Below are 16,436 nucleotides of genomic sequence, written 5' to 3' on the forward strand. Positions count from 1 at the left end.
AGGCACAGCTGTCCCTGAGCACCAAAGCTTTCATTTCCCCTTACCATAAAACCCCCCTACATGTACACCTCCCCCAGCTTTCCCTTTCTCCTTGAGTAGAATCAAAAAGCCTCCACAAAGGTCAACTTCATGTTAGGAAAAGATGTGGTGGTTTTAAGGTAAAGGAGGATAGACTTAAATTATATATAATGAAGAAGTTTTTTATGATGAGAGTGGTGAAACACTGGTGCAGCTTTCCTAGAAGGGTGGTGGATGCCCCATCCCTGGAGACATTCTAGGTCATGTTGGATGGGGATCTGAGCAACTTGATCTTGTTGAAGGTGCCATTGCAGGAGGGTTGGACTAGATGGCCTTTAAAGGTCCCTTCCAGCCCAAATTACTCCATGAATCAATGATTCTGTGATGTGAACACACATCTCCACACGCACCTGAGCAGCAGTGCTGTACTGCCCCTGAATGCTCTTTTCTTAGATGCTGTCCCACTGCAGCAGGAGGCTACAAGGAACTGCTGAATGCAATGTCTTAGTATTAGACCTTGTGCTGCAGTGTTATATTTTATTTTAGGGTAATGTTAACTAAAAATCTTTGTCTTAATTTATCCCCATGACTTAGAGAATTTCAATTGAACTTTATAAAAATTATTTTCCTTTCTATCATTGTTTTTAACTCTGCATTTCTTACATAGTTGTGATTCAAAGAGGTTTAAACTGATTCACTTGGCTTTATAATTGATTTCAAATCCAAATGGTTTTACACCCTTCAGATGCCTCAAACAGTGATGCATGGAAATGCAGATCCATTCTAAAAACAAAACTAAACCTGTCCCAAAGACTTCCACCCTCATCTAAAGCCAAACACCAAAATAATAAAAATTTCAGCCAGGATTTTGCTGAGAATCTGTATAGGACACCTGAACCCTGGGGAGCAAACTTTTTTTTTAATCTTCAGTGGAAAACAAAACAACTTATTGTGGAATTTTTTTAAAATTACATCTTTATGGCTTAAAAAAAATCTCAGACACCAAGAAATTGCTTGAGGTTTGTGATTCACAAGTGTAGGAGGGAGCTTGTTTGTCGGGCTCACTTTTTTTAAAAGTAGAGTCTGATCCTATGGCTGGATCCATCAGCGGCTCTCCCACCCACGTGGGCCCATGTATATCAAAGTGATGCTCTTAATTTTAGCCTGGCCCCAGCTTGTCCCAAATGGAAGCACTGAGATCCAAATGAGCTTTGATAATGCGCTAGCCTAAATGGAAAACTGATGGCTCTAAATGGAAAACTGATAATTTTAAAGTTTATTTTAAAATCTTTATTTATTTTTAAATATTTATTTTAAATTCTGCAACACATTGAATGCTGAATTCATAGTGAACCACAAAAGAAAAGGTTTGCTTTTGAAGTGTCAAAGGAATGAGGATTTTTTATCTGACAAGTGTCTTAAAATTGGAAAGAGAGACTACTTTTCCCTTCTGGTCAGTGATAATTTTGCAAGATCCTTTCATCTGCCATTTCTTCAAAATTTCATCTAAAACCTGTTCCTAGGTGCCTGCATTTTAAGTGTCTCAGCTTCCTATTTCACCATGCCTTAGTCTGTTATTCATACTCTGAGGTTTGTCACAGTGTAACCTACCTGTTTTTATGCTGGTTTTATGCTTTACCACCTCTGAAGAACTCTTGACCTTATAAATCTGCTGACATGAAAATATTTAAAGGCTACGAGGCCATCCCATCAACATCCCTTCCTGTACTGCATCAGACTCAGTTTCTTCAGGAGTGCCTCATGTCATCCAGATTTTAAATTCTCTTTGGTTTATGCTTTCCTCATGCTTTTAGAAAATCTGTGACTCATGTTAATGCCTCTCCCCGCATTTTTAATTTTGTTTCTGGATCTGAAATGAGCATAGATATGTGATGGATGCTCCCTTGGCAGACCTGGGCACTAAAACAAATGAAGGAAAGGGAAAGAAAACTTGTTTTGAGTTTAGCCATGAGGAACATTTGTTTGCTTCCTGCGTGATTGCACCCAGAAATCTCTTTAGTCATTTCACGGCGCCTGATTTGGCAGAAATCCGACCAAACCTAAGATATCAACTGGGCCCTGTCTAAAGTGAGAGCAATCTGGGAGTCAACACAGTTCTGAAGGTAATATAGCACAGGTAAATTCACCACACAGAAATGAGGTGGGGTGTTTGAGTCTCATTTTTCAAGATGGGAATTTGGTGCCATTACCAAAAAAGTTTGCAATGCTCCATCACGAGCTCTGTCAAAAGAATGTTTTGATTCAGCATCACTGTGGGTAAATGATGGGAGATGTAGTTACACCAAAGAGAGGATCCTCAGACCCCCAGACCTTTGACTTCCCAGGAGGCTGACGAGAATCCAAAAGAAGCTGGTTTGAGAGAAAGCGAAGCAGGTTGCTGTCTAATTGGCATTTCTTCCCCAGGATTTTTGTCTCTAAGTTAGCAAAGCCTGAAGATTAATGCTACAGGGGAAAATGGGCACAAAGGGAATCTAAACTCATGGCCCCAAGGACTGCAGCTTTAGGAATGTATGTGTTATAGATTGCAGCTTGAAACAAAAACATCTAGATGTTTTCAAATTAGATGGTGTTTTTTGAACAATTTGTTCAAATTTTATGTGTGCCCACGTGAATATTCCAACTTGCATCAAGCCAAACAACAAATGTTGAAGAACTCATTTTCCCCCTGGGATATAAAACCTAGTGTTTACTTGGCTGTAGAAAACAATCTGCAGAAGCTTAGAGGCTTAATTAAAAGCCAGCTATACCTGTGGTAAAAATTGGCAAACATCGACTTTTTAATGGCTTCTGTGAGCAACAAAAAGAAAAAAAAACAACAACCAAAATTCAAACCTACTTGACTTTGCAGTGTAAAGAGAAGAGCAATTCTGAAGAGCAGCTGGGCTTTGGGAACACAACCTTTGCTGATGGAACCCTTAGAGATAAACACAACTTAGACAAGCACTTCAGTGATGCACAGGATAGAAAAAGTTACCTTAATGAGATATATTTTATAAAGCTGTGTTTTTACTACCAGGTTGCAACTAAGAGCTCATGAAAAAGAGAAATAGAAGTGCTTCTGAAATGGTGGAAACAAAATGTATTACCACCACTGGTTGAACAGCCAAGGGATCTGAAACTTGAGGATTCCTCAGCTCTTGCTGTGCAGACTTGGAGCTGCTGAGCAGTGATGCAGCTGAACACCTTGTGGGAAATGCAGTAAAGCTCAGCAGAAATCATGTGGGGAGGATTTTAAACAAATTATAATAAACCGGCAGAGTTTAAGTTTCTTTTAAAGGAACATTTACTGTGAACGTTCTAAGAAGGACCCTAACTTTCTCTAAGCCTGGATCACAAGTGAAATGAAAGCCATCATTGCAGAGCTCAATAGTATTCAGCTGTCCTCAATAAACATTCCAATAAGAAGCAATTAATAGCCTCCAACAGGATAACAGATGAACAGAAAACATCCTTGCTGCTGCTCTGAAACACACTCTGAGGCTCATTCCATTTGTGTGAATGGTTTCTAAATAGCCCACTTATTTACAAGTCCATTTTTGCTGTGCTGAATCTCCCTCCTAGAAAGAGAGCCACAGTTGCCAGTAATAGTAGTGCTGCATCCAGAGACCTCCTGCAAGCACAGAGCTCCTTCCTGCTGCATTCTGGCTTGCCATGAAGTTCATTCCACACTGATGCATTACTAGGGAGAAGATGCAATAGCAAATCCTTTCAGTCTTGTTCATCTGTTAGTCAAATAAACAGAGAGGGAAGCTGGTTAATTTGGTCACAGGAAGTCTTTCCTCATTGAAACGTCATAGGAAATAAATAACCAGTCAGTGGGTTTTTGTCTTCATTGCTCTGTGACTCTGACAAAAGAGAATTCATCTGGTGTAATGTTCAAATGAAGAAAAACATATATATATATATATAGTCATTTATACAGAAGTCATATGGGAGAAACCTAAGAAGTTTGCAAAGAAAGATCATAATGGAAAACAAACCACACACAATTTACAACTGACTCTAATCCTTTTTCTTCTTTCTTTTGGACAAGCTCATTACAGAAGGAGAACTGAATTTCTGCAGTAGCTGCCTTTGCTCACAGGCCTCTGATGAGCAATCAGCACTGTGCACTGAAGCATGAACCTTATACGTGTACAGAAATTCACAGTTCAACAAATTCCCCAGATCAACCTGGAGATGGAATAACAACAGAATTAGATGTGTTATTAGAGATAGTGACCCAACACCTTCATTTTTTGCCTTTCATTTACCTTTCCATTTGCCTGCATCCAAAATGACAAGCTGAGTCTGCCTTCGCTCAGTCCCTTCTGTGATGAATTGTTTGATGAAATTTCTGCTGGACAAAAATATTATGGTTTTCTTTTTAATTTTGATGTTGTTTTTCTTGCATTTCTATTCACATAGAAGCCACATATGGATGGAGGAAATAAAGGAAAATGTCACATTGTGCAGGCTTTGAATTAAAATAAAGTTCTTGCATCACAGTTTTTTCATGAAGCAAAACACGTGAAAGATCCTGCATTTCTTCCAGTTTTCTAAGAGGGATTACTCAGTGAGTTCATCTTTGCCAGTGAAGGCACCAAAAGGTTCAGTAATTTTAGTATCTCTTGTTGTCTACAAAGCAAACTTCTCATCCATATATACCCCCTCCACATGAGCCTCCACCATGGCCCTGGTTATGGCAATTTCCAAATGGCAGCTCCAGATCCTCTGTGGTGCACGCCACAGCAATGGGCATCTCCATGACACTGACAAGTGGGAGCCAAAACACTGATGTCTCTGGTTCATCAGGGTCATCAGCAGCCTGCTGGGGTAGGCAGATACTGGTATTACATTAAAAGGATTTATTAGGTTCAGCATTTTTAGTGTATCTTGGCTTACCTTCTTCAAACCAGTCAAACCAGCCATTATATATAAATATATGTGTGTTTATATATATATGTATATTCTGAGACAAAATAAGGAAAGCATGGCAGTCTCAATTTTGGATTTACTAAAATTTTGAATTTACTTCAAGCATCTCTCCTACAGTAGGTGGACCAAGGAGCAAGTGTTGCAGTAGCAAGGCACTGCTGGACCATGATGACAACTGAGGGTTTTTCAGGAATGTGCTGCCCAACTCCCAGCTTTTCAGAGCCTGTTTTCTGGAGTGGGACTTGTCACTACACATCACATGCTGACACAGGCTGTCAGCACTGTATGTGCATCAACAACTAACACATTTATCCCTAGGTAAAGGGAAGAAGGTCAGGCAAAAATACCATAAAATCAATACCTCGCTTTTTCTAAATTTAATTTTTTTTCTTTTTTTACAATTTATTGTAGCTGGAACCGGTGGCAGACAGACTCTAAAGCCAGGTGCTGAGACAAGTGTATTTCCAGTTGTGCATGTTGTGCCTCCTGCCATGGAAAGGCTGCTATAAGCACCAGCCTCTTGCCTCTGAAAAGAGAGTTTCCTCACTTGTTGGTGACTCAGGATACAACAAGTTCCACCTTTTCAGAACTGAAAAAGAATTTGGCCTTGAACAGCAGGTGGTATTTTTGTATTTCAGCTCAAACTTTTTTTCTTAACAGGGAAAGGAGAGGCTTTTAATTTTCCAGGAGCCTTATAAAAATAGTCACCGTAACTTTACTTTGATAACTCCTGTGTGTCATATCTGGGACTTCAGACTCCTCTTACCTTATACAAGTCTTAAACCAAAGCAGCATCAGCGACACCAGCAGCATAGAGTCTGCCACTTCACCTATTTTATTATTTTACCTGGGACTTTCTCCTCCTCCCTCTAGCTGGTCAATACTTTTCAAATTTTCAGTCACTAAACTATCTTTTATGCAATGCATATTTCATTAAACAAGAGATTTTGGAGCCATACCCTTGATGTATAACCTTAGTGAGGACAAATATTTAAGGGACCCAGTTTGCAGGAGGGTGGCACTGCAGGGTGCCCCCATCCCTGGATCAGACCTTGCCACTGGCCAAGGGGTGATGGCTGTCATTTGCCTGTGTCAGCTGTGCCTCTCTGGTACGGCATCCAGTGTCCTTTGTCCTCGTACAAGGCCTGTCAGCTGAGTGGGAGCATCCTTCTTAATGCTTCTTAACTCCTGCTGGCACCAATAACCAAAACTGCCCTGTACAATGATACTTATGGATAAGAAACGTATTTACTTTGTTCACTAAAGGGTTAAATACATGATCATATTTTGAAACAGTCTTCAAAAGACTAAAGGAAGTGCAGGTGTGCCTGGACAGCCTCAGCTTCCCTCATCAGTGCTGCTTGAAGGTTCCTTTCCTGCTTCTTGTCCCAGCCCTTGCACTGTGGACCATTATCCGTGCCCGCTCCATAGCCCCCGGCCAGTGAAGCTCGCCAGGCACTTCACACACCAGCACGTGTGATGCCTTCCATTCATTTAAAGTCCTCTAACTAAAACATGTGTCCTGACAGGCAGAGAGGTGTCCTGTGGTGAGTGCTGGGGTTTCCTCCCTGTCTGTTCCCCTTCAGAGCACTCGCAGCAGCTGAGGTCTCCCTCAGCCCTCTGCAGATCCCCCAGTTAACCTCCAGCTCAAAGCTACTGGCCCACAAGCAGAGCATCACTGCTGCAGTTCTTCAGCTGAAGTGCTGAAGGTGGTGGCTCATGGAATCCCACCACTCATCTCTCTGGCTCTGAGGACTTGAGGGCCCAAAAAGTTTGGGAACTGCATTAACATTGGGTTTCCCTTCCCTGGTATGGCCACAGCAGGACCAGATTCCTCACAGAGCGTAAGTCTGATGTTGCACCAGTCGTGGAGGATGTCCCTGAAGGTATTTTAATTCGTTCAGGCTGGCTTATTCTACCACAGTGGATCACAAAGGCCCCATAGCTTTATCCTCTCAGAGCTCTGAGCTGATGTCTTTGATAGCAGCTTGCATCAGATCTGTTTGCCATTAAATCATTAGCAGCCCATAAAAATTGAAAATAAATCAGGCTACTATTCCCCAGACCTTGGTCATTTCCTAATCTCATGGAACACATGAAAATGTCTGTGCTAATAACATTGTTATGAATTTGGTTTTCTTGCTCATCATTACCATTTTAAAGTGGCTTAAATGGACTAGTAATCACCATAGCAACAAAGCAGCAGTCAGGGGGACTACTATCAAGAGAATTCGATGTCTTAAAAGGGAATGTGGTTTTTTACATCTTTTCAATGAAATCTGGATTTTTTTTCTGACTTTGAACCAGATAACAGACCTGAAACAACCAGGAAGAAAATATGCACATTCTGATAATAGCACTGAATATCCTCAAATCTACACTTCTTATTTATTGATGCAAAGTTTAGGGGCCATGAATAGAGAAGCAAGTAGGAATTAGTCCATCAGGAAGGATTTAAGTATTTGTTGGGGTAAAAAATGTATTCCAGTTGCAGAAAGAGAGTACCTGGGAAAGCAAATAACTGAGGTCTGCAAGAAGACCACAGAGTCTTGCTGTGCCTCAGTGTTCAGGGACTTTTTTAATAATAACCTTTCCTGTTTCTACCTCCTCCTTCCGTTGCTAAGCACTCAAAGACCCTTAAAATTACTTGTCACAGTATACAGCACAGTCTACCATGGTTATTTTAGTTGTTCCTTAGGTACTGACAGCCACAGCTAATTATATTAAAGAAGAGACACCATTTTTTTTTAAATGTTTGCTACCACTTGGCTAAAAATGTTTAGATCAATAACAACATTGTCTGTTGTCTCTTTCCTATATTTGCCTGTTTTCTGGAAGATTTGATGGGTCTCAGGAAAAAGCAAATTGAGTCAGAGATATTACAGAACTGTTACTTTATTTTTTTTAATATTGAATCAGATCTACATATATGGCTGACATACTCTCTGGACAAAAACCCCTTCTGTGAAAACCAAGCCACCTGCAACTGAGGCTGGAATGCTGGGATGTGCCATGAACCCTTCACCAGTGCACAGCAGTGGGACTGGGAGGCAGGAGGGAAGCCAGAGGCCAGTTTCTCCTTGGTCAGATATTTACCCTTACTTCCCTTATTTTGCTCTTCCTCCCCAAAATACCTGACATCAATAAATAAGCAATATAGACAGCAGGTACAGGCAAGACACCTGCCTACATGCAGGTCTCATTTAGCAGCATTAGAGGACAGGGTTTCGCAGTGCACAGCTCCTTCCAGCCCTATAAAGGCAGTGTTGAGCATTTTCTGCTGCTCCTTGGCATGCCACAGTGCCACATAGCTCAGGAAACGTGTCCTGACTGCCAGAGCACAAGGCAAGGGCACCCTGTGGGGTTCAGAGCCCAGGATGGAGCTGTGGGTGGAGGGTGGCAGCTACCCCCAGCCACGCTGGCCAGCCCCTGGGCTGATCAAGGTACCTATTAAAGACAACAGACATTGCACTCTTGAAGGCAAGGACTTTCTCCAAGCTATTTTCCATGTGTTTTCCTTGTTGGAGCCTAAGGCACCAGCACACATCCTGCTGTAGCTGAGGCCTCTCCAACCCTCCCTTGCCTATAGCTGCCAGACTGCTGTGTTGGAGGGGTGTGAGATGGTAGTTTTACTTCAGCCTTTAGCCTCCACCTTGGTACAAAAGCATTCCAGTATTACAGAACACTTGGATTAACAACACTGCTTTTCTTCTTGGAATGTGCAAACAGAGCTTTCTTCTTATAAAGGACTTTATAAGCATGCCAAAAACTTGCATCTCAATGCCACTGCAATCACTAGGCATGGGGACCTTTTCCAAGACCTGCACACTGATCCATAGCCAGATGCTATTTTCACCTCATTGCTGATGAGCAAATAGAAACTGCCAATGAGATCTAAAGCAGCACACTTAATCCAAGTTCCTTCCCTTCATTATTAAATACGAGCAAATGGAACCAGCCCAGGGCTCAGGGAGGATGCAGGTTGTCTTCAACTATGAGCTGAATGCAGCAGAATCCACCAGGAGGGAGCTCACAGGAAAACACATTGTTAAAAAACCCACCCCAGAGGTCTCAGAGGTGCCCAGGTGAGCAATATTCTGGGTGCTGGAGACTTCCAGCTTCAGCACAGTGCAGCAATCCTTGTACCCTGTGAGGATGAGCAGCTCTTCCCCCATCCTGTGCACAGAGCACATCACCCCCACAGCTCAGCAGGCTCCTGCATGTTACCCACCACAGCAGACAACACTGCCTCTGCTTATTAAAAACATATAAAATTAGACAGACCACAATGTTGCTTTTCCTAAAGAGAGCATCAAAACCAACATCTGATAAATGCACTTCATTTCCCACTGGGGCTTCCCTTTAAATTGGTTAGAAGCCTCACTCAGCAGCTGTATTTCAGCAAAAATCTAACAAAATGAAAGGGCATTTAGATTACCTCAACCACATCAATAGCAAGAGGAAATGGAGACCAAGGGTCCCCTGAGCCCAGGCTGGCTTGGCACGACACAGTTCCCCTCGCTCTAATAGGCATGTTTCTGATCTGCAGGCTTAGGCTCCAAAAGGAGGGTCTGGGTAGTTCCTGCACTTCAGGAACTATGCAAACCAGTATGAAACCAGACAGAAAGTTAACCTAATAGGAGAGGATGAAAGACACGGGATAGGTGAGACCCTCCTCGTAATGGTGTCCCTCTCTCTTCACCGTGGCTGCTCTCATGATCTTGACACAAGGCACAGTGCAAGCCATACAGTGCTTCCCACAGAGAGCTGGCTGGTTAAAACATAATGGACACCATAAATTGTGGAACGATGGGTGGGAATGAGGGCAACAGCCCAAAGAGGAACTCTGTTTTGCTAAGAGAAAACCTCGGGCTTTGCCTGAATCTTTCTGGCTGTAGATGCCAGAGAGGATAGCAGGACCCCTTTCCACCTCTGCCCACCCATCAATGCCTTGGGAATGGCACCAGCCCAACGTGTCCCCTGCCAGAGGAACAAAGCTCAGGCATTTCTGTCACTTCTCCCAGCTGGAACAGGCTCAAGCACAGGGTGTGATGACCCCCCTGGCCAAGAGAACAAAGCAATAACTTGTACCCAGCTGGGAGGTGCAGTGGGACAGTGCTTCTCTCCGATTGCTTGCTGTGCAGGGCTATGGGAGCTGCTCTGTTCCACCTCCCCCTGCAGCTGTGCGGGAGCCGGGAGCTCAGAGCACTTCCAACCAGCTGCTGAGGCCAGCAGAGCAGCACAGATGGCTTGGAGGGGCCATCAAGCTTGTGGTCACTGTGAGGGTCCTTCAGGCCAAAAGATTTAAGCGGCTCTGTCCAGCTGGACAACCGCAGGGCTGAGTGCCCACCATAAGCACTTTAAAGCACCTATATTTGGGATTTAATACCTCTTGGAGATACAGCTTTGTCAGAAATCAGAAGTCTGAGCAAGCCTGTCACCACCTTCACCCCTATCACAGTGAGAGTCTTCTCCTGCCAGGTGCTCAGGTCTTCTTTCACCCACCCCTGAGAAACCTGATGCGATCGCCAAAATAACACTGCTGAAAGCAGGGGGAAAATGTCTCTCATTGGGCTTTCTTGATAGTAACAAAGAAATCCAACCCCCTAATTCCTAAAATAAAGAACAAAGACTTAGAAGTAACTGAAACCTAGCACCTATATTTTGATAATATATTCTCCACCAAAAATGTTAGCAGCAAGGAGGATTATAATACAGTTATATATTATATATATATCATATTTTATATTTTTATATATTTATAGTTATCTATTATTATATATAAGTTATAAAGCATCTCAGCCAGAGAATAACATAAATAGCCTACAAAGGACTTAGTGTGATGTGTTTCCATGTGGAGCTCACAGATCAGGTTCCCAGAGCTGTCACAGGAGCTCCTCAACATCAGCAGCACTGAGAAAGAAGCCCACCCAACATTCCCCACCCTGGTCTGGTGCTGGTGGGCTCCACGACTCAGACAGCTCATGCTCTCAAGAAGCAAGGGAACAAAATCATAAAGACAGAGATAAATACAGCAAATTCTGGGATCTCTGTCACCAGAGCAAGGACACAGATCTGGGGTGTTAAAGTGCAAGACAGTGCTCTTTGCAGGCTAAGGACATGGGGTGTAACAGGAGCAGGACGACCCCATCTAATGCGAGTTAGTCCTATCTTGGTTTTAAAAATAGCAAGTGTTAGAAACTGTGTATTCCTGCAAAAAGTTTACACTCGGCATTTGTTGACAGGGATCTGGGAACCCTGAGCTTTCTCCCAGCAGCTGCTGCTGCTGCTACAACCCACAGCACATCTTACAAGGATGAGATTTTTTGCAAAGATACAGGACACCAGCACTTTTTTCACATGGCTTAACAACCCAACCCTGTATCTACCTGCATTTTTACCACCTCAGCAGTGCCACCACCTACCAAGCCACACAGTGGCCCTTGGCCCCTGCAGGAGCATGATGTGGCTAGAGGCAGCTTTGGAAGCTGAAGTGGGAAAGCTGCAGGAGCACCATGGCAGGGCAGGGCTAAGGGCCTGGAAGAGGAGATCCAACCTTCATATGAGCGTATCTGCTGTGCACAGAGAGGTAAGGTCTTGGCCCTTTTTGTCAGTGCACACAGCTACATATCCACACATGCAGAAAGAAGGTAAAACTGAAGAGTAACATGGGCTAAAAATGCAAATTAAATTAAATCCTTTTAATTTAAATTTAACATCGTCCAAGATCCTTATTAATGATTTTTAGGATGAAAACATGCCACACATCAGATAACATGCCTTCTACTTCTTCTGCATGGAGGCTCTGAAACAGCCATCCCCACTTTGCTCCCGCTTTCAAGAGGGATGAGTCTACCCCAGCAGAGCCCTGAGACATCATGCTCAAACAAAAAGCCTGCGACCTCTCCTGGCTGTCCTTCCTGCCTTCTCTCTAACCATCCCTGCTCTGATTGCAGTGGCCCCAAAAATGTGATGAGCAATGGCTACCCCCTCACCTTTTTTTCACCAGCTCTGGTTGAAATTTCAGGGAAGGAGCTGGGCACAAGTCAAGGAAGGAAGTGGATTTAGCAGATTAAACATATCTCTAACAACAGCATTCCAACTCTTTAAATATTTGCACAATCAGGTTTTGTGCAGAGTTAACTTGCACACATGGACACTTTAGCTCAGTTTCTTTGCATTATTCTTTAGTATTATATGCTCAGGATCAGCCTTTAACGTTTATTCAAGTTATATTCAAAAGTACCTCTGAAATCTGATGGACATTGCAAACCTGAAAAGGGGAACACAGAGGCAACTGTATGTCAGATCCCTCATGGCAACCAAAACCATACCTGGGCTGCAGATACAGGGGCAGCAAGTCAGCCTGTAACAGCTTCCTGTGCTTTCTGGAAAGGTGGATAATGCACTGCTCTTCTCACTGCTCTCGCATCCTCTGCCGGGCTCCTGTCATTTTAGGAAGGTCTGGTGAGCCCTAGCATTGGCATAACATAAGCAGGAGGTAGGGAGCTCTTAGTTTGGCATGAAACCACAGTCACCTTAAGACGTTTGCTTGAGCAGAGGCCAGAGCTCAGGTTTTTCAAGAAGGTGTTTACCCAGCTGGACCTGGAGCTTGGCACACCTGTAGAAGCAGGTGTTAACAGGCTCCTGTCATCTCCAAGTCAGGAGATGCACAATAAGTCTTCACTAAGCCATCCACCTTGTCAGGAATATAAAACAGTAAAATTACTCAAACAGTAGAAATAAATCTTAAGCATGAGTTAGTAGAGAAGCATGTTCAAGATGTTTGCTGAGGTTGTAGATGATTTTCTTTTGTATTTATTTTCCCCAGAAGTCAACAGATACAACTGGTATTTGCCACACAGTGACCTTGCATGATGACCATAGTGGTAATATTTGAAAATGGCTGTATTAGGGAAATACAATAAACCTACATTTTTCATACAGACATTCCTTATACACTTTTTAGCATATTTAAACAAAGAGTCTCAACATATTTATACAGCTTTGAAGACAGCATCTCCCATTTTTCCAAAAGCCCTCCTAAACCCTGCTCAGCCACAGATGGTGTGAGGAGCACCCACAGTCATCACAAGTCCAGTTTTGGACTAAAAAGTGCCTCTCCCTCATACCCCATCTGTCTTCCCTTCACCATTTCAGCCCTGCACCACATAGGTAAAGTTCAAGGCTTAGCTGTGCTTTGCTTTCCTTGGAAAGTGCCCAGAACCACTCATCTTGCAGAAGGATTTGAGAACAGACACAGCTGCCACCACTCCATGAGCTGTGCCATCAGGGCTGCTTATTTTGGGAAGTCGTAAGGGTCAACACACCATGAGAGCAACATGAAGCTCCTTCTATGAGCAGGAAGATGGCTTTCCAAGGCATCTCCCCTGCCAGGCGAGTACTGAGAGTAATGATGACATCCTGTGTAGCTTTGGAAACTTCCTAGAGCCTGTCCACCAACCAACACCAATCACACACTTCCTGCAAGCATCCAAAACATAGAGTATTGCAAGAAAAAAAAACACCTGCAACACAGGAAAGCCTTGTATTATGAGAGTAAAGAAAGGTGTGTATATACATATTATCTATATACATATACACTTCACAAGAAACGTCTAATGGAGTTTAGCTCACACTCCAGGACCCATCCAGTTTTTTCCCAAATAGCATCTAGAAGATTCAATCTATTTTCTTAACTTTTTGGGGGTTTTTTGGCAAAGGGCTTCTTTTGGCCCCAAATACTTCTTGTACAAATCCCATTTCTACAAATACATAACTTGCATGACATTTTTAAGGATTGTTAGGTTTAGAATCAGCTCATGACTCTTACTCCTATCGTGTGGCTGGTTAATATTTGTAACTGGCCAATGCCATTTCTCGTTAGGGGACACATTTTTTCACAAAGCAAAACCAACACGGAATATAGTTGCTTTGTTTACAGACTTTATACTAGGAGTCCTTCCCAAATACTTATCTGACATAAAAAACCTAGGGAGAGGATTTTCAGAAGCTCTTACTGACTTAGCCATGAGAGGTTAAAACCTCACGCCCTGTGCTCAAGAGACTGGCATGGAGACGTCTGAGCAAATAGCAGCTTAGGCTCAAACATGCCTTCCCAAACACCATTTTGCAGCCGGCAAAATCATCTGCATCTACATTTGCTCCTCTTCAGGTACATATTTTGCTTGACAAAGGCTTGCACCAGTAAAACTGGCTTTGTCAAGAAAAGATTGTTCACTTTAAAGAGTTCACTCAACAGGTTCAAGAAGCATCTTCTTCCCCAGTCATGCAGATGATCAGGAGCAGAGACATGACAAATGAGCCTGAGAAAATGGAAGCCACTGAGTAATCCAAACCAGCAGATACAGCAATTTAGCTCCAATTTATACAAAATGGAAGATATAACAGGTGAAGGCAGCTTCAGTGAACTTGTGACATGTTCATCAGGACATGGTCAGTCAGTATCTCTAAATAATCAGGACTGAAATTACAGGGTTATTTTTGTGAGAGGAAGAAAATGGAACAGTGCTGAAGGAGAAAAACCCAGGTAAGAGGAACCAGTGGAAAATTTCTCAATTCAAAACTGTCAGAGACAGCAAAGGAGGAAAAAAAAGAGCAACTTCTCTTTGGACATAATTAATCTTGAACTTCCAGCTATACTGTAAGGTTAAAGCCAGCATCAAATTACTAAACACAGTAAGGACGGAGAGAAATTTCTGCTCTAGGCATGCATATGCTAGTACATCCATTCACATGAGACCATCCTGAGATGAAATAAAGGGCACGGGATAAGAAAAGGGATGAAATTAGTCAAATGGGCCAAGGTTTGAGTTTGGTTTTTTGGTAAGGTTTGTATATGTACATGAGGAAAATCAAAGAAAAAAAAGCAAAACATACCATAATGGAGAGTGAAGCATAAGACAGAAGCTATAGAATACACAAATTTGGTATTTAATAGAGAAGCATAGTGAAAAAGGAAAGCTGAAGGAGATCATTATCCATATGCAACTATATTTCACAGAAATTGGCAAAGATGGAAGGAACTTCAGTAGAGAATGCAAAAGCAGAAATTTTGCCTAATGCACATTTCAGCTAGGTTGTGAAGCTCCCAAGGTACAGAAAAGTGCCAGCTATTTAAACATAGAGAAAGGTATTTATCTTCCCCTCATCTCTCTCTGCTTCCCAGTCAAATCCGACCTAACCAAGTATGACATCAGTTCAGGCTAAATCTAGTATTAAAGACATGCTCACAACTACATCCTTCAGGGACTGCATTACGCCCACCTAACTTCTAGAGCATCCACAGCCCTGTGAGGACACTGTTGCTGCAAGGGACTGATCCCTTTGAAATATCCCAACCTCTCTAAGACAGTAAATTAACTTCGCACATCTTTAGTATTTCTTACTTACCTTTGAAATAAAAATATTCAAAAGTCTAAAGTGAGCCAATAACTAATGTACAAAATAACCTAAGGAGAGCAATTTAGTGAATCCAGGGATTCAATAGAAGAACTCGGACATAAGTCGAAAATTACTTAAAACTAACAGCAAAAAGCCCCTCAGCTTTTCCAAGGTGAATGCTGTATCTGCCCTTTACCTTAATCCAGGACTGCACAAGGCTGCCTTGCTCATGTGCACTTAGCCAGCGTGTATGGGTGACACTGCAAACTGCCTGGAAAGCTTCCTTTATGCAGTAGGAGTTACAGGGAGAGCAGGTGAATAGCTTTTTCAACTCAATTCTATGCTTTTCATGGGCTGCTGAAGTGACCTTGAAACAGCAAGCACTGTTTTCAGGAAGACGGTGTCCCCACACACACACCATGGAGTCTACAGCCAAAACCAGACTTCCAGGCCCCACATTTCCCATCCACAAAGCTTCAAGCAGTCGGGATTGAACCCAGCCTCTGTGAGTACTGCTGCAGGTGCAACTCATCTTATACAAATATTAAACAAAAAACGCATTTAAGCAGTACAAGAGGGAAGTTAAGTATTCTCTGAACAAGTTAAGTATTGTCAGAACACAGAGAATACCAGTGTAAAACACCATAATATCACCAGCTGCATTGCTGCCACCATGAGAAAACTAAGTATTGAAATAAGGAGAGCAGCACACATTCCCATGTGGAGGATCCGTCCCAGACTGACCTATTTCAGCCAAGCCAAACACAGAAAGGAGCATTGTAGAGACAAACAAATGGGCCTGGATTAGATGACCAGGCAGCTCACTCCTGGGATGACATTCCTAAGGGCACACAAAGGCCTGAGAATGCTGCGAACGCGAGCGCAGGACAGCGGGACGGCTTCCCTGGAACACAACGGGATGAGGGAGCGTGGCCATTCCTCCGCAGCAGGGTACAGGTTACACACAGGCACAGCACTGCAGGGTGGGCTGGTGTGACCAGAGAGCTGAGGTGACACAGAGGCTGCAGAACAGCTATTCCTGGTTATGGAATGCTGCTCCACCCACACACCCTGGG

The 16,436-nt window shown here is 43.0% G+C and overlaps 1 protein-coding gene across 1 annotated transcript in view; it reads right to left on the minus strand.

The window, feature by feature from the left end:
- The window catches only part of GRAMD4 (GRAM domain containing 4), a 103,682-nt gene that overhangs the window by 6,795 nt on the left and 80,451 nt on the right, over nucleotides 1–16,436 (minus strand). The window lies entirely within an intron of this gene.

This window comes from Coloeus monedula (assembly GCF_965178545.1).
Source record: "Coloeus monedula genome assembly, chromosome: 4".
Taxonomy (NCBI): Eukaryota; Metazoa; Chordata; class Aves; order Passeriformes; family Corvidae; genus Coloeus; species Coloeus monedula.